The 19,111-nt window shown below is 38.2% G+C and overlaps 2 long non-coding RNA genes across 18 annotated transcripts in view; one reads left to right on the top strand and one right to left on the bottom strand.

The window, feature by feature from the left end:
• Positions 1-19,111, top strand: part of LOC116243385 (uncharacterized) — a 120,927-nt gene that overhangs the window by 90,409 nt on the left and 11,407 nt on the right. For all 8 annotated transcript variants that reach the window (XR_016469805.1, XR_016469807.1, XR_016469810.1 and 5 more), the window contains 2 exons: positions 7,023-7,116; positions 12,120-12,231. This is a non-coding gene — a long non-coding RNA (uncharacterized LOC116243385). The remainder of the gene's footprint in view (positions 1-7,022; positions 7,117-12,119; positions 12,232-19,111) is intronic.
• The window catches only part of LOC149916668 (uncharacterized), a 90,427-nt gene continuing 71,338 nt past the window's right edge, over positions 23-19,111 (bottom strand). For 3 of the 10 annotated variants that reach the window (XR_016469800.1, XR_016469797.1, XR_016469795.1), the window contains 3 exons: positions 16,339-18,864; positions 10,292-10,357; positions 2,877-4,290 (listed from right to left, as the gene is read on the bottom strand). This is a non-coding gene — a long non-coding RNA (uncharacterized LOC149916668). The other 7 variants (XR_016469799.1, XR_016469803.1, XR_016469798.1 and 4 more) reach the window with 7 other exon arrangements.

The following is a 19,111-nucleotide window of genomic DNA, read 5'->3' on the forward strand; positions in this document are numbered from 1 at the left end:
TTTTTCCTGCTAAAAACAGTTACTTATCTGCTAATGTATATTTCATTATTTGTTGCATATCTTTGTTGTTTTGTTACTGCTGTCTGTTCAGAGGTTGTTTTTGCCAGCCTCGTTATCTTGGCCTGAAAATTAAAGTAACATACTTTTACCAGATTATTTTTTTTTACTCCTTTTGCATTATGGATTGTTTTGAAATGAATGAGCATTTACTTATCTGGTTTTCAAAACCAACTGCAAGAGTAAGTCGTAACAAGAAGGGGTTGGTACAATGAGTTTGAAAATTTTACAGTAAAGTTGTTAATAAGCAGTCAAATTAACATGAGAAATAGTAACAGATGAATAATAATGTAAACAAACAAACAAAAACAGAAAACCTCTAATGTCAGTAAAACAAGCTTTGCAGCTAAAAGAAAGTAACTTCTTATATTTCAGATCAAAGGATGTGAGATCATAGTTGATGGAAAGATTCTCTGCAGCTATAATGAGAAGTCATAATGATATACTTGTTCGTACTGTTAGTAGTAAGGGGTAATGTATGGTTTTCTACAAAGGAGAGCAGAGGATAGATCAGCTCCCTGAAATGCTGCATGAACTTGGACAAGCTAAAATCCTTCTCTGTAGTTTTATTATTTTTTTTATTATTTATTTTCAGTGCTCCCAGACACATAGATTGTCAATATGTCTCTGCCTTTATATGATAGATTTCTGTATAACCTTAACAGTGTATTAGTGTAATCCAAACAAGCTTGAGGTGTGCATTTTGTAAGCACGTGACAAATGCATTTATTGATAGATTTCTAGTCTGGCTCTAGGATACAGTCAAGTTGATATAAAATGCCAGCTTTATATAGAAAAGAAACATACTGTAATTTAAGTAGTGTGACTGAACTGTGTACTCGAATGGGAAAATATTTACGTGAACTATTAGTTTTTATGTTGGCTTGCTTAATGAAGAAAACTCTTTATTAAGTGTATCTCCTGCTTTCCTTTCATGTACAAGAACATTTCTGAACTTCAGTAGACCAGTGTAAAAGAAATTTGTTGTGGAGTGTTACGCTGTTATTTATAAGAATACCTATTTGTTCCATCAGTTAAACGTAACCCCAAATTTAGTGTAGACCCAAGATGGTTTAAATCGTGTCTCATTAGATACCTGTGTATGGTATCAGGCTTCAATGACCCAGCTCCAGGGAGGTTATGTGCTGCATCAAATAGAACAGCATAAACAGAGAATATAGCTGTGTACTGTATGGGTAAGTGGACTGCTCGAAATATAATCCACAACTAAACCTCAGCCCTCATTTTCAGTCTAGCAGTAAACTGGTTAATTCTGTCTTTCTCTTTTAGAGCTTATTAAGCTACGTGTCAAGGGACTATGAAAACTGATGTTAAATTAGCAAATGACCTGTTAAGAAGTGTAGACACTTATCCTTCTGGAGCAAGTCAGTGCTTGTATTTGTACCTTGATTTTCCCATCTATAATATAAAAGGAATGATACTGAGTTCCTTTGTAAAATATCTATGAGATGCAGAGCGAGGAGAAGATGCTGTCCTTCAAAGTGTTAGCATGGGTGTGCTGGTATGAGGGAAATGCAGAAAAAGTACATTGCAGATCGCTGGCTTTTGGGTGTGTGCCAACTGCGTGGAGGTGACAATCCTACCAAGTGGCAATCTTGGAGCCACAAGCACATTTAAAGTAATAATAGTCATGAGTGGAAGATATTTTGTTAAGCACTGGGATAGGCTCCTCAGGGAGGTGGCTGAGTCACCATCCATCCCTGGGTGTGTTTAAAAATCGTTTGGATGTGGTGTTTGGGAACATGATTTAGCAGAGGATTGTTAGGGTTAGGGTTGTACGGTCAAGTTGCGGTTGGACTTGATGATCTTTAAGGTCTTTTCCAACCTGAGCAATTCTATGATTCTGTATCTCTGTTTCTGCAGCACGTTGGCACGTATGAGAGCTCTTGAACACCTGAAAACAAAAAATGCTTTTGGAATAAAACCCACTCAACACCTTTAGTCCAGCACGCTTCTGTCCTTTTTTTTTTCATCTGTAACATGCCCTCCATACTGATTACCCTCAAAGTTCACTGCTCATTCCTACAGCAACAAAAAAAAGCCAGCTGAGATGAAGCTATGTTCTAAAAAAACAGGCCGATCTGAATTTTAAATTGATACGTGTGCCAGTGTGCACATATATCTCTATTTTAACTGTAGGCAGATATATCAAAAGTGCCAGAGGATTTTGTCATTTACGTATGAAAATTAATTCATAAATCTTTTTTGTATTTACAGCAGTCCTGACAGAGCTTATCAAAAATGAGTTGCCTTATGGAACTATCAATGGATTAATAAAAAGAATCTGATCTAATATTCATGTCACAGGAGACGAATGTAAACGGCCAGGCAACTTCGTCTTTTTATTGTTAGCGAAATGTTGTTTTTTTCATAACTTTTCCTTGTAGATTTTGTTTTCTCATTTCCTAACTGCTTTAACAAAAGAACTGTGCCATCAATTTTGCTATCTTGCATTATTCATGTGAAAGTATACACACCAAATTCAATCCACAACGGGAAGAAATACAAAAGAATGTACTATATTACTATTCATATAAAAACAAGGAAGTATTCAAACTCGTGCTGCCCCGTTATATTTATGACCCAATAATATTTTTCAGCTGTGTGGTTATGAGAGTCCAACGCATCCTGCTGCCCCATCGCTTAAAGGAATCTTAGCATCTAATTGCTTATCCTGATTACCTCTATCGCTTGGTTTTGATCTGAGACCCAAGCAGCTGGTAACTGATCTGAAGAAAGGATCCAGCCTGTGACCTGGACTGCTAGTTGTAATGCAAGTTGGTGATTTACTGTGGAGGAAAAAGAAAATAAAATAGTACTTCTGCAAAAGAATGAGCATAGCCCTGATAGGTTCCAAAGATGCTTACTGACCGCTGGTTTGCTGCTGATGGTGTTGAGCTTAAGGGAGCTTGGGATGAAGTGTCCTGTGATCAGCGCCAGAAGCATTCCCACCCAAACTAAGGCCCTGCTCATCTCCTGCCCTCATTTACCTGTTACGTCTCCATTCCTACTGGTGAAGCAGTCAGCAGTAGCGGATGCAAAGTTTATCCCAGGAACCTCTCCATCTCATCTCGCTGTGTGCCTGGAAGTTAACTGAAGTCTGTGTTTTGCCGCTGTATAATTTGCATGCTGGTGCTTAGTAACATCTACAGATCAGATTCTCGTTTTGAGAAAAACAGCACGGAGGCAAGGTAGGCAGCTCTGCTGCACCTGGAATTCCTGCCCTAGAGAGGCCACCTCGGTGCCAGAGCTGCTGTTAGGGTACAGTGGATGTGACATGAAGCTTTTCCAGTCACGACCAGCATGAAATGATCTGCTCAGGTAGTGTTATCTTCCATTCAGCAGTAATTAGTGTCCTCGATATTGCAGATGTACCATTTACTTACTTTCTAATTCAGTACTATGCTAAGGACAAATTACTTTCCAACAGTAAATGTCAATGGTTTCATAGCAACCAGAAGTACCTGAGAGCTTTCCTTTAGTATTAAATCCCATCATAACAGTGTCAAGCCTGGTGCCTTCTGCTCGCGTTGGTGCTGGAGACTGACTGCATCCAGGCAGCAGAGCAGGGCAGATTTCGTTCTGGTGGTGCATGCCAGAGCAGAATTTGAGAGGCTGCCTACTTGTTCTGTCAAAAGTTGGGTGGTTTTGGTTTAATTAATTTCAACAGTGCTTATATAAGATAGAAGGCTGTTTTAAGCGTTCGTTTGTTTTCTTGGTTTTTTTTTTGATCATCAGATCTTTTCTTTTGTGTAACAGTTTGATTTCATGCTCAGAAACTGTGAAATGAGGTCTTACTGAAAGAAAAACCATCAATATTAAGTACCTTTCAACTACTTTCCTATTGGAGCTCATTAGTAACTAGTACCACAGCATGATCCAATGCATACAATTTGAAATGCAAAAGAAAGCATCAAATTAACACTTATATCTATTGGAGGTATTGCAATGAAATATGTTTGTTTGGTTTTTTTTTGTTCCTGCCATACAAATCTTCATTTCTAAATTAGGTTTTGCTAGGCACAAAGCGAGCTCCCCCATGGCCAGCCAGCGCTTGAAGATGTTCAGTGATGCTGAGTGCAGGGGAAAGAGCAATTTCTCTGTCCTTACAGTTCAGTCATGGCCTTCCAGTTGTTTAATCCAGGTTACTCAGGACTACGAGGTGTGTGTTTAATTCCCCAGGAACACGAGCATCTCCATGAGTGGTTTTCCCTGGGCAAGAACAGAAGTACATCTTAGCACTTGAGTAAACTCTGCAGTTGTGCAGGCAAACATCAAGGGCACGGGAGAGGCTCTTTGTCTTGCTGCTTTTGAAATAGATATGTTATTCTCAGTACGTCATACAAATTAACCATTTAGTTCAGGTTCTATTGGCCAGATCTCTACAATTAAGCTTTTGTAGTGCTTGGACAATTTGGAGTCAATTTCATGAAGAAAGCAGGGAAAGAAAAAGGGATTTGGTGATACATCCTACGTCTGCTTTTACTTCTTTTATCAAAGGAGAGATCTGGCTTCAATACACAAATCAGAACACAAAATAAGAAATTTGTCTTTGTTAGGCTTTGTGTGTGGACAGGAATAAGCTACAGCTGATGAGGGATTTGGTGAAATTAAATATGCCCACCGGGAAAAGCTGTTACTGGATTCATAAGAAAAGATTGATTTTGAAAAGCCTGGACTGTCATGTGAACGATCACTGGAGTCAGTATTTTTATGCAGCAAAAGCATAAAAGGCATAAAAAACAGTGAGTTGTTGTTTCTTCATGGGAACAAGTTTCCCAAGCGCTTTGAGATGAGGCAGTTGCCCTAAGGTTGGCATGGCGATGATCCTTTCTTTTGCTGTAGGAGTGAACAAACGAACAAATTAAATTTGCACATTTCCTGACATTGCCAGAGCTTTTGTTGCTTTTTAGCTTTCTCTTTTTAGTATGCTTTTCTTTCTGAACATGATTTTATTATCTTAAATGCAAGTGTGTATTTCATACCATATCTCTGCTATTGCTAGAAGTTTCATTTTCTTACCTTTAGTTAACAACTTTCACTTGTTACAAGCTTATAAAAGGTACTTCCTATCTACAGCCATGTAGGCCTAGCGTACTGGGATGTGTAGAAAATGATTTTTGCCCAGTAAAGTATCTCACTGCAGCAGACTGGCTGTGAGGAGATGTTGTTTGAACATTGGCTATGTTCTGAATGCAGACTTTTTTTTTTTTTTTTTTTTAAACCGAGCCAGATTTGGGTCTTGGCAGATAGATGGTGGATGTGGTTCAGTTTGCTTCACCTAAACCGTTGTATTCTTTTTCCATGCTAAGAATAAAAACTAGCATTTAGGACTGTGGTAGCTGTGCTTAGCTATGATTGCAGTTATAGATCATAAAATAGACACAGGATCTTTAAAACTTATCTTATGAATTGAACATTTTCATTTCATACATACTGCTATTTTTGATAAGCCCAAAATTAGAATCGTGTTCTGTGACTGATAATCCATAAGCAATAAATGTAGATAGTTAAAATTTCTAGCAGAACTGAAACACAAAAGTTGCAGAACTAAAGCTGATTTTTGTAAGAATAATAAATCCACAGAAACACAGATTATTGCTCAGATAGAGAGAGGTACAGCAAACCAATAAGCATATGGATGATCAAAGACGAAGGTAGCCATGAGAAGTAAAAGAAAAATTATGTGAGTATAAATTCCTAAGAAGCAGAACAAGAGAGAGTAAGCGTGGAAATGAACTTGAATATTGGAACTTTGGCAGAAAAAACAATTCCCTCAGGCTGCTGTCCATCTGGTGCCCAGCCCGTGGCTTACAGACCAAGGTCATCTTAGCAAATATGTAAGCATATTCATAGTAACCTGCATTGGTTTTTTGTGTTTACATGTTGTTTATTCAATTGGCTGTATTCCATTACAATTAAGCACTGATTTCATAAGCTTCTGAATCTGTTCTACTTCTATAATTTCCCAATCTTTCCTCGTAGTAGTTCTACATGTAATCACTTATGGTGACTATGAGGAGGAAAACCTCAACTGTTCATCTTTTTATCAGTATTTGTAGAAGATACATTGATAGTGCTGTCAGTTGCCTTCGAAGTCTGCATTGAAGGCTGATGGGGAACAGTACAGTTATGCAACTGCATATTCAACACTTGGGATATTAGAAAGATACCATTGCTGTAATAGCAAACAACAAAACCAGAGTTCTACCATTACTGTAGTAACTAAAATTGAGTTGTCCTTTTCCTCCTCCCTTTTCTAGATCTCTCTGAAATATGACTTCATGGAAATCATGTTTTCTGTGTAAGAAGTGGATGCTTTATTCAGGTGCTGTGGAAACAAAGTAGTATGTGAGTTGTGTATACAGCTCACCCTGCTATTTTCATATGCCTTCTGGCCTATGGTGCTCTAATTCTGACCTATTCTTTTCACTTTCTTCAGTACATTTCCACGCATTCAAAGCCTCAACTCTTTTTCTTCATGATTTTAGTGACAAAAGTGGCTTAGATTTCATTATGGCTAACATTTCACTAAGATTCTGGGTAGAAATAGAGTTTAAAGCAGAATTATGATTTTGAAGTCTCTAAACATTACAGGTGGGTAGTAGAATATTAGGAATGTTTGTTATTTATGTGTCCATGCTATTTATGCTCCAGACAAAAATGTATGTGCAAAACAGAGGTACAAGAAGGTTTTGGAGGGCAGATTGTGATGCAAATGCACTACGGGTGGATGTTTCTGTTGAGATTGTTAAAAAGTAAGTTAAGTCTGTATAAGCACTTCTCTGTGAAGAAAATATGAAATAGTACAAGTGTCTGTGAAACAAAAACTGAGTGTAGATGAACTAATCCCTTTTCCTGGCCTTAACTGTATGAAAATATAAATTCCGTTACTGCAATCTTTTTATTTCCTATATCTAATTGTTTGGTTTTTTTTTTTTCAGAGCTCAGCACATTTTAGTCACTGCAACTTCCGTCACTACAAACCTTTAAGGATTCAGAACAATGTTCTTCAACGCTTGCTGAATTGTCACAACTGTAAGTCTCTAAGTCCATCTTAATGTTTAATTTCCTGATTAGCACTAGCAGCCTCTTCAAGGATGACAGAAAAACATCCAGTTTTGTTGATCTCTGCTACTTTTACAACAGCCAAAAACAGCAGAAGCGCCACTGATACAACCTAAATCTCTTGAGAGATGATCATGTAAAAATATATTACCTCACTGAGATTATTGATGAAAATAGTGATTGGTAAAAAAAAACTTTAATAAGAAAACCTTCCTACCATGCATTTGCAGCACAAAGATACAACCCACAGAGAAAAGATGTTACATTGTTTTTAGTGTAAATCTGCATGGGGTAGATGTCACCAGGCACCTCCTCTCCATATATGAGGAGCTTCCTTGGTTCCAAGGAGAGCAGGCAGGTGTTGATCTAGAGTTTTCTTGTTCTGAGTGACTCAGAAATGGCACTGGGCTTGTATCAGAGCAGTGGTGGGATGGTATTAAGCCATGCACTAACCAAGTCCAAAATGCCACACTGAGAAACTTAAGGGAATATTTTCTGAGGGGAGTGTCAGCTATTGTAACAATAAATCTCTGCTTTAATACAAAAATGTGTGCACCTACTCTTCCCTAATCCCAGCTCTTTCTTGTAACGCCAAGCTGTGTTCAGTCTTCCTCAGCTCATCTCTCAGCTCACAGAATGCAGGTGATTTCACTCTTTATGCACTTAATGCTTTGATTTATTTTGTCTCATCTGGCATTTCTCTTATCGCTATTTGTGATCGCCATTGAAGTCCTTTCTCCCAGAAGATATATCCATTCAGTTTCTTATTTTTAAAATGAAATTGAATTATATTAAGATTAGAGAAAAAACATAATGAGTGTCTTTAGACTGTTTACTATGATAACATTTAAAGATTTTAAGAAAATGCTTCCTAGGTTATTGTTTCTGTAAACAAATCAAGTGTACTTGCATAAAACTTTCCCAACTAAGCCATTCTGATGGGTGTTGAGAATTTGATGACTCTGAATCCGAACATGAGCAGATTGCTGAAAGCAGAATTTTCTGCAGAACAAACCAACCCATCAGTCCTGGGTGAGGTGACCCTTCAGGTCCAACCCAGCCCATTTGTTGGATTTGACCTGCCCACTGGTGGGATTCCAGAGATTCCGTACAAGAGTCTCTACATCCTCAGATCCCAGTTGGCTTTTCCTAAGGGGAATCTGCATGGGGAGGCTGATAGTTCACTTGAGAGTGCAGTTCATTTTTTCAAACTCTTCATAAATCTGAATGTTAGCTTGCGCACCTTATTTTAAATTGAACGTGTTGTCTCTTCTTTCTCCCTCATCCTTTATATAGATACTTCAAGTGTTAGAAATTGTCTCTGTTAGCATTTCTGTCATGCAGAACAAGTGTTCTGTCACTGTTGGCAGCTCTTTGTACTACAGGTCTCAAATCTGAATTGGATTTTGTATAGATTTCATGCTGCGACTTAAATTGTCTCCCCTGAAGAATGACCACCTGTAATACTGTTTTAGTGAGTACGTCCTCAAAGAATCCTGACTATAGGGCTCAGTAACGATGTTAAAAATCAAGAAGCAGAGTTTTGGTGAAAGAGCATTTTATATGATGTATTTTGTCACAGTAGTTTCAGCCATTTCCTCCCAAAGGAGGAAGGCTAGCAAAAATTTTTTGGAGTGCTGACCATTTCCAGTGTTGTACATTGCTAAATATCAGTTAACAGGTCTGAAACCTAACACTGTGTGTTTAGATAATTCTGCTTTTCAAATACTCTTTAAAATACACTTCATGTGTAAGAAAAATTTGGAAATCCAAACCGTATCACATATGGGATACCAGCTGTAATTCTTATCTGTGATATCTCTATGGGAGATGTAGGAGAAATGCAGGGGAGTTTTTCATTGAATCTGGTGTTGTCCAGGATTTACCCCACAGAGAACTATTGGTATCTCATTAAAAAGATGTATCCATTATTAGCTGTGTTTTCAGCAACTCTTGTTTGAGAAAGGGAGAAAAAAAGATGTAGTTCAAAAACCAGCAGCTCCTCCAGAGAAAGGAATCTGACAAAGTTGTTAAAAGATTCAGGCATTAGGAAATGTGATAGGAGAATTTTGTAAAACAGTTCTAAGAACAGATTTTATCATCTTTACCATGAGAACAGCTAGCATAGAGTTGCAATTATGTTCCTTGTTAAAGAGCGTTAAGTTAATTCATTTCCATGTTGTGACCTGTAATAGTTTAATTTACCCTATACTATTCTGCCTGTTAATACAGGCTGGACAGAAACACAATACCTTCCAGTTATGTTAAGTATCTGATTTGTGATGCAGTCTACCTCTGCAATGACTGTGCTGTTTAAATTAATACCAGATCATTATCTTTAGATGGCAGGCAGATGTTGAGGTTATGGTGTTTGTGAACCCTAAGCACATTTTTTTTCTGTGCAGATCAAGAGTAGTTGCTATATAAATTGAGGATCTAAGGTCTAGGCCTTCTGGCAGTCAATTGGTTTTGTAATTATCTTGGTAATAGTTCTCAATTATTATTCAGTAAAGGTCGTCTTTCCTCGGCTAATGGGTCATGGCACCCTCTAGGGATCCATAGATGGGCCAGTTCTCATTTTTCTCATGTAAATGACTTGCCATCTGTGTGCCAAACAGGTTCAACTAAGGCAGTTCTGAAAACACTGATAATTAATATCAAAGCATGAGGTTCTGACAAGATTGTAGAATTGTTTTAAATATTTTAAAAGACGGGCTTTGTTTTCTAAAATTATTTAGTCTGTTAAGTGCTGTAGACAGATTAGCTGCAATTCTCTTTGCAACAATATGACTAAAAATCGAATCCAACCTTTTTTTTATTTTTTTATTTTATTTCTTTAAGTGCATGTAGTCTACCTGCTCATCTCTATCTTCAATTTAATTTAGAAATTTTCTTTGGAACACACATTAAATTGTTTTTCCTTTGAAATTAATTGCTGTCTTTACCATAGGCATTCAGACAGATTGCTGACATTGCAAACTTTCAATCTTTCAGAATGTTTAAATATTTCCAAGTTCTTTATTTTAGATGTTGTTTTTTTTCCCATACATACGGTTGAAACGTAAGGACACCAGCAAAACTTTTTTCTCAAAAGATGCATTGACTGTGTATCACAGACTATTTCTCTAGCAAAAAACAGACTTACCCTTTGACAGAAGGTGGTTGTGCTAAATTTTCCTCCCGTGGAGCTCACGTATGTCCTTCTGGTTAGCTTTTCCCAATAAAAAGATAAATTCTGTTGAGGGTAATAAACTCACACAGGCTCTGAATCAACAGGCTGAGAAAGATATGCACTACCACTGCCCTACACTCGCTGTCAGTGCTGTCTGGTCATGTACTAGAGGAGGTGCGTGGCTGTTATCCACAGATCTCAGTTAAATGTTCCACACACACTGGTTCCCGTGGAGCGATCCTGCCTTTCTCTGTCCCCATGTGGTCCATTCAGTGCCCTGGCTGATGCTGTTCTCCCTGGTGATGTTGCTGTGCCTCTCCTTCCTTTCATTGCACTTTCAGCAGGTGTTGGTAGCTACTAAACACTGATGCTCTTCTTTCTGCTCCACCTTAATGCTGACCTCCCTGCCTTTTTTTCCACCCCACTGTATTCATTTCTGCTGCATGAGTGGCTGGTGAAGTTATTTTCCTAGCCAAAAATATTAGACTTGCACAAAACTTCTTTCTTCTTTTCGCTACATCATGTTTACATTGCAAGCTATGCTAACATTGAGTAAAATGGAAAAGTTAACAAAACTGATAAAGTCATCATCTGCTTCTACTCTATTGTAATAGCCGTGATGTAATTGGCGCCATTTCATATAAAATTACCATATAAATTGTGCCGTCCAAATCTGCAACAGAAACAGCAACAGTACTTACAATAAATGGCAAATCCCCATTAATTATTGATAGCCCAATGAGCAAACCATTATCATTCATTCTTATTATTCATTATTAATAACTCTTATTTAGTATTCATTGCATAAGGATCAATTATGATTAACTGTTCTAAAAATGAATGGACCACGCGAACTTCTCACTTTCATTGAAGAAATGGCTTTCTATATACAAACACTTTCTGTATACAAACACTTTGTGGAATCAGCAGGACAAAGCATGACTATACCTAAGCAGTCCAGTGTTCTTATCCTGGTGTCTGTAAGATGGTGATACAAACTCTGTCAGAGGCACTTGGGAATGTTTTTTTACTGGAAGCCATTACTTATCTCCTAAGTACTTGACTTATGAAGTAAAGTGTGCTATAAAGTAAAAACAGTGGGGTTTTCATCTGTTACCTGTGGATGTTCATGAAATGTTTTAGTCTGTATTTGAAATCCTTTGATCCTTTAGGATAAGGAATGTACTATAAGCATGCACAAGTGGTCTAGTTGGTCTGTGTTCTCTTTATACCAAATAAAGAATCTCGTTCAGGATATTTGAGGGATACTCCATGTCATCTTAAAATAGGTGCATTTTGGGCAGATTAATAGTACCCAAGAATCCCCCTGAAAACATTAGGCACATTTCTATTGACTGTAATGGGATTCCAGAAATCTTGTTCTGATGGAGACAGATGTATTTGGTAAACATCCTAAGTGAAATAAGATCAGTTTACTCTTCCTAGTAATTATGTTTTGCTCTACTGATCTGTTTTAAAAGACTCAGCCTAAAATTCTCCAAAGCATCATCATAAATCCTAATGGTTCCAATTCTCAAGCAAGTTGGTGGAGGAGGCTGAATTCCAGGAGCTGCGATAGCAGCGAGTCCTTTTAAACCTCAGCTCAAGGCTAGCTAATTGCCACTGAGCGTAGCATTAGAGATTACTGGTTCTGCTGGATGAGTGGCATTGTGGTGATAGCACTTGTAGTAACATACTACTTGTTTCACTTTTTAAGCTTCTGATTGGACTTTTGCTTGATTTTTGTTTGCTTTTTTCAGGTTCTCCGTGCACTGGTAACTCCGCTGTTCTTCTCTTTTAGGTGCTGCAGCTACAGTATCCACTGTGTACTACACTGAAAGATACTGCCTGCACATGCACCTGGAACATGCTCAAAAGATGCCATGCAACTTGGAAGCCCAGAGGCTTTTATGGTGAGTTTTGTTGAACGAAGCACAGAAGTACAATCCCTGTGTACCAAGGTGAGCCTTTTCTCACAAGTCACCGTGTTTCTGAGGGGCAGTTTAAACATAGGCTCCCCCAGTTCACTGGCACACAGTGATTTCTGTGTATGCACACTTTGTTTGACATTGGCACTCTGCTGTCTTTCCTGGATGCCCATTTTTGTACTTAAAATACCTGATGTGCTCTGTATTTTTCCATGAAGTGCCAGTTCTCACCAGCTGTGGTTTTCCAAATACAGAGATGCACTATAAAGCAGCCAACTGTCTTGTAAAAAGATACGAGTTTCCTGCCAAGGAGGATTTAGCATATGATTCAACTGCAAATATAACACAATTTCAAAGAAGGAAGACGGAAGAAATTCAAATTGTTTATGAATATGATATATAAAAATATTTTGATGTTTCAGAAGTTCCTTTTTCTTAAACAACATTGTATGCTGCTATATATATCATCATAATGAACATCAGATATTTTTTAGCAGATAGTAATTATTCATTTCGTTTGTGGGCATAAAGTAGCACACAAACCATTTAATTTGGGAAACTCTTTGTTTCCAGTGATGGTGTGTGTCACACTGTGATACACCTAGAATAATTCCAGAAAGACTTTTTTTAATGGTGAATCCTAGCAGCAGAACAAAGACAGGGCAGCAGGCTGGGTAGCACAGGCAGACCACATGATGGTGACAATGATGCTATAGTGCGGACTTGAGTGTGGGTTAACACCATGTGTGTTTGGTGCTTTGCACCTTTGCTGAGGCTGTGCAAGGCAGGTGTCAGGTATGCTTGGCTGCACCAGTCACACTTTCATATCAAGGCACCAACACATCTTAAATAGGAGTAGAGTTTGATCTCTCTGTACCTCATCAGTAGGCCTTTACACAGCACCATTAGACAATTCTCCCATTGCCTCAGAAGGCAATTAACTATTGATATTGCCTGGTTTACAGATAACGAATATACTTAGGCTGCATTTCAAGAAATGATCACTTTTAACCAGACTGGCATTTTGAGTGATCATGTGAACAAAACACACAACCCCAAATGAATTCAGTTTTGTCATGCAAAACTCTAAGTGAACAGCTCAAGAGCTTGCACTTTGTTAGGATTCATATCAGAAACAACTATTGGAGGAATAGTTACCTCTCTCATCCCAAGCACCTGAGGATTTTAAAGGAACAACTTTTAAGAGCCATCTGAGCATATCAAATTGTCCATCATTATTTGTCTGGTGTGTACATGTGTACACCTATCAGTTAGTATACACCCAGACCCTGCAGCTTCCATTTCTTCTTCGTGAACAGAATCGCCAGACATTAATAGCAATAATCATTTTTCCAAATGGTAAATTCATTTTTTTAATATCAATGTTAAAAAGAACACAGTCAAGAAGTTGCTGACATTAAACACAATTTTATGGTGAAACCTAGATAAAAAAATATTATTCTTTAAAACAAGCAAGCGGGGCAAGGATGAAGGAGTGTGGTCACAGAAAAATCACCTTTACCACATGCTGTAAGTATTACTTAGGCAGCAGCATGCCTACTTCTCAGAAGCTAGATAATGGACAAAATGAAGTGAGGAATACCATGGATTTCACTTTGCTATAAATGCAAAATAATTGATATACTTAGTCTCTTTTTTTCTTTTCTTTCCTTCTTTTTTTTTGTTTTGTTTTTAAGTAAAGACGTGTGCATATTTTGATCACTTGGCTGAAACCTCAAAACATAGAAGTACAGCAGTAATGAGACACAAAAGCTACAGCAAATGCCTGCTGGAAAGGCTCTTTGTTGCTGGGGCAACTGCAAGAGCTTTCACTAACATTTGCAGTACTTCCCACCTACTGTAGGAAATGGTGGCTGTTTTACATAAACGTATATTTAAGGCTTAAAAAATGCCAACTTTGAAGTTAATCCAACTGATATTGTTTATAGAGGAACTACTGTGTCAGGAAAGTAGCTGCCTGTTCATCAGATTGCTGTGCCAAATCTGTTAAATTCAGCAAGGCAAGACTTAAACTTTTATTCTGGTCAAGGCTAATGAAACTGAGGTGCAATGCATTCCTTTTCCATCTTCCACATATTTTTCTGTGTATGGTATAATTATGAGTCCTCCAGCCACTCCGCCCCAAACCTGTAGCATCGCCTGGGGTTGTTGCAGCCGAAGTGCAGGACCCAGCATTTGGTCTTGCTGAACCTCATACCATTGGCTTCAGCCCAGCTCTCCAGCCTGTCCACATCCCTCATAAGGCCACATAAGGTGCCCGTAGGCAAATGCCAGAATGTCTGATTTTTAGGTGTTAAGTAAGGAGTATGATGTATTCTTTTTGATAAATGAAGACAGGTAGATAAATCAGTGTTAAAAAAATCCTAGTTAAGCCAATATATAATTAATTGACAATTTAATGGCTAACAATTCAATAAATATTTGTTTGTCAAATCAAACAGTGAATTACTCTTCACAGTGTAGTAAACATGGCTAGATTTTTCCTGAAATTCACTTTTCTATTTAACTAACACCTGGGCACCTTCCTCCCTTCCCTCCAAAAGGGAGGAGGTGAAAAAAGAAGGAAAGCAAGACAGGAGGAGGAGGAGGAGGAAGAAGGAAGAGAAGCATTCTTTTATTGATGCTCTGGAGTTTGGAGAGGACATTTGGAAACATTTTCTTGGAGTTCATCACATTGTCCTCATGCATAAGAGATTTTCTCTGCCAGGCACAAATCACTGTCCTTTAGAGTACAACTAGTAAGTTATACCAATCTGGATGTAACCTAACCTCCAGAAATAAATCAGTCTGGGTTTATCACAAACATCTCAACTTTAACCCTGTTGAAGTACTAAGTACATAAAGAGAGACTTCAGAACTCTATTATCAAGTATTGCAATGTAAATCAGTCCTTTCAGTAAGGATAGGATCCAAAAACAAGAGCAGCATCTCAGTCACCTTGATGAGATGCTTTGAAGACATCCCTAGTCCATTTGCAATACCACAAAGTACCAAAACAGAAAAGGAGAAGTATACAATCGATTTTTATCCTATTTGGAGCAGCCTTTCTCAGTATTTTTAATGAAACATTATATGATTGCAATGTGAAGCATAACCAACATGGCATAGTTTCATACTTTCTTAATTGGGTGCTAATATCCATGTCAGTATTTGCATGAGAAATGGCATACTAAGCCAAAATACCAGGTTTTTAAAGCTCACAGTCATTCTTCTGCTGATACCATCTGTCAGCTTAATCTTTACCTCCCAGAATTCAAGGAAGAGGGTGCCTTCAGGGAAGGGAAAATTTGCCCTCTCTCTCTCTCTCTCTCTCTCTCTCTCTCTCTCTCGCTACTGCTTCTTGGCTTTTTCTGTTGTTTAAATGGTGATTTGAAACTTCTGCTGACAACATGCTGCTCTTAGTTCTATGTGTCATTGACATATTTCTCTAGAAGACCTTCTAGCCTGGACTTTAACTCATGACCTGGCAAGTGATTTAGCACTTATTTATTGAAACGTGCATGAGCCTTAAAACCATCCGACAGCTCCAGCGCAAACATCTGTCTACTCAAAAGCTAACACCCTGTCAGAATGCCCCGGAGCAGTATCTCTTCCTTTGGTTTGAAGTTGAAGCAGTTACAGCTACAGTAGTTAGACAGCAAGTATTTTTTGAAAGATAACAGCTGGGTTGTCAGACATTAATGCTGTACTACACAATGTTTGTATGTTACAGCAGAAATGTAATAAGCAGTTATTCTTACATTATCATATATAGGGCTGCCAAATCACTGTCTGAGAGATAACATGAAGGAATTGTGATCTGTACCACTTCTGATGATGTTAGGGGGTTTCCGTCAAGTGTAACTGAAGTCTGTTTTCACTCTTTATAAGAGGTATTGTCAGCTTCAACATTGTCATAGATACAAAAAAAGATATCAACAAGTAAGATGTCCAAGGCAGAATTATCCCCATCGTGAGTGTGTAACCAACAAATAAACGGAGTGGTGTGGTTAGGCTAATATCTACAAATCGTACAGCTAGAAAGATTATCACATTGTAAAGGGATAATCAAAAATAAATGAAAATACTCACCTGTGTCCTGGACTCACAGAAAAAACTTGGAGAGGAGCAATCTGCAGAAAGAGATCCTTCCTCAGTGGCAGTCAGCCCTTAAATGTGTTCTAGGAGAGGTGGAGACAGGCTCCACCCCTTCCAGTCAAACAGCTGAATTGCCTTCACCTGTGTTCCTGCAGCTGACTCAGTGCTTGCCTCAGGTTCAGGCCACGATTCCACAGTTCCCACACATTGAGAAAAGCACACAAGTTAGTTACTGTAACTGCTGGTGATGGGAACTTAACTTCCTCATCAGTAGATTACATATACAGAGTAAAATCATATTAGCTTAATCTTCAGCGTCAGAAGTCTCCTGCAAATTTCATTGCATTTTACATACGTCATTTTAACACTGCACTATGAAAAAAAAAAAAAAAAATCACTGCATTTCAAAGTAGCTAAGGGATCCCTGGTTACTGCTTACTTAGATCTGTATTTGTTTTGAGACACAAAAGAACACAAGTCAGGGAGAAGGATGAGTAAATACACTGAATAACTTCCTTGAGAAAAAAATAGACCCATGTCTTGGAAAAGAGATGCCTGAAGTTGCAACGGCAGAGGTATGTGCAATCATAAATGAAGGTTTTAATAGAGAAAAATTGTTCATTATTTCTTACGCTAAGAGAAATAAGGAACAAAAATGGACTGACAGATTCAAAACTATCAGGAGATCATTCTCCAACATCCAACTTAACGGTAGGCGTAAGTGAACTCATTAGTTAGACAGCTAGCCAAATTCACGGCTATAAGTCAGAAATGCTTTTGACGTAAAAAGGCCAGCAGCTGAACTGGTAGGAGGGGAAAAAAAAAATTTCCATCATGGACTTTGAAGATATAATCTCCTCCTCAGTCTTTTAGTCTCATTCTTACATTTTTCCCCAGGGATACACTATTTGTCACTACTGAAGAGTGGCTAATGGTGTTGACCAGCCCTGAAGTGGCTCTTTTCATGCTCTAAATTACAAGTCTAGAAGCACAAGTGATTCCATTGCCAGACTTCCATGGGTTCCTGTCAAGCTCTGAGGAGCTACTATATCGTTTTAACAAACTGCTGAAGGAAAGGAAAAAGTTAGAGAAAAGAAAAACAGAACTTTTTTAAAGCTTCTCATTAACTCAAAGTATTGATTATTAGAAATTCCATTTGAAATACTTGTGCTTTCAAAGAAACAGCATTCAGCAATGACTTTTGTCTTCTGATACAGCTTAACTAAGAGCAACAGGACAGGTGGTCCTGATAGACCAAATAACTTCTCCAAAAGCATATTTGTTTCTTTGTAAATCCTTATGTCACAGCTCTGGTTCCTCAGCTTTCAGCAAATCAAGTAGTAACTCAGCTAGACAGGAAAAAAAAAGTTACTCAGGTCAAAAACAACACAATGAAATAAAGTCACTATCAAGTCATGTTTAAAAAAAAAAAAAAAATCACGCATTTCTCCATCCACATGGGAATGGTGCAATGCAAAACTCCCCAGTTGTTTCTTACAAGAATGAAGGTCTTAAGGAAAGTAGCAACTAAGCAGAAATATTACTTAAACTATCAACTGAAAAAAAAAAAAGTTGCCGAGGTCACCTGGAATCAGTCCTATAAAGCATTAGCATGTAAATATCAGATACATTTGTAGAAGTCATTGAATACTGTTTCTGATCTTAAGCAGGATCTGCTTTCCATTTCATTATGAGATGAACAAAACAGCAGATTGTTCCACGTCCAGTTTTCCAAGCTCAGAGGAAAAGAGGATTGTGAGAGGCCATCCAGCTTGAAGTTCACAGCAAACATTCCTGAGACCTCCATGTCAGGACACCGCTGCTCAAGTAGGGCTTTGGTCTTATGCTTCCCCTGGGTTGACCACTGTTAGACTAAATGTTGCATCACATGTACAAGTGTGCCTGTAATGAATCCCTACTGTAATTCCATCACACAGATGAATGTTTTCTGAGGTGTGCATTTTCTGGTAAGAAAAACTCAAATTCAAGCATCTATTCAAAAATATATTCTACAACTGTAGCAAGTATTAAGAAGTCAGCAAAAAGCTACAGCATGGAGTGAGCATCTGTAGCTATTTCACCTCTCACATTTCACACCTCTTCTCTTTGTTATCCAAGCAAGTACTGTATGTTCCTCTGCATTATAAGTAGTTCTCTAGTTCCTTTCTTAAATGAACTGAGTATAAATAATTGACCTGTTTTTAAGCAAACACCTTTCCTTTGTTGTCTGAGATTCTGTTTCAGACGTGGTGGGGAAAAGCCAGTCCCCTCCTCCCTATGTCCTGTAGGGCCCTCCAGAAAATCCCTGTCACATTTTGTCTTACACTAACTTCCTGGTTCTCAGAGTGCCTTCTGCGTAGCAGCAGTTCTATTTTATTCGCTTCCTCTCTTACACATGTGAAATTTAAGAAAAGGAATTGAAAATATAGCTTTTCACCTTGCAGTGTCTTCATGGTTTGAACAGGCAAACATCTAGAGATAAGATTTCTGCTTCTCAGCAACAGAGATGCACTCCAAAACCTGGAAAAAAAAAAAAAAAAATCAGTGAACTTTGTAGGAGTTCACTTGCTGAGCAGGTGTTCATGGCTCATCACAGGAACAAAGGTTTTGGCTAGAATTAGATTTTTACCTCTCCAAACCAGGCAGTTTTTGCTGCAGTTCTCACCTCTGGCCCTACCAGTCAGGTAGGTTACTGTGAATTACACTGGCCAAATACAACAGTGAGGCATTAAAGGTGCGTGTCTCCTGCCCAGGTTTTTTTACCCAC

Source organism: Phasianus colchicus, chromosome 10 (assembly GCF_987193195.1).
Source record: "Phasianus colchicus chromosome 10, bPhaCol1.hap1.1, whole genome shotgun sequence".
Taxonomy (NCBI): domain Eukaryota; kingdom Metazoa; phylum Chordata; class Aves; order Galliformes; family Phasianidae; genus Phasianus; species Phasianus colchicus.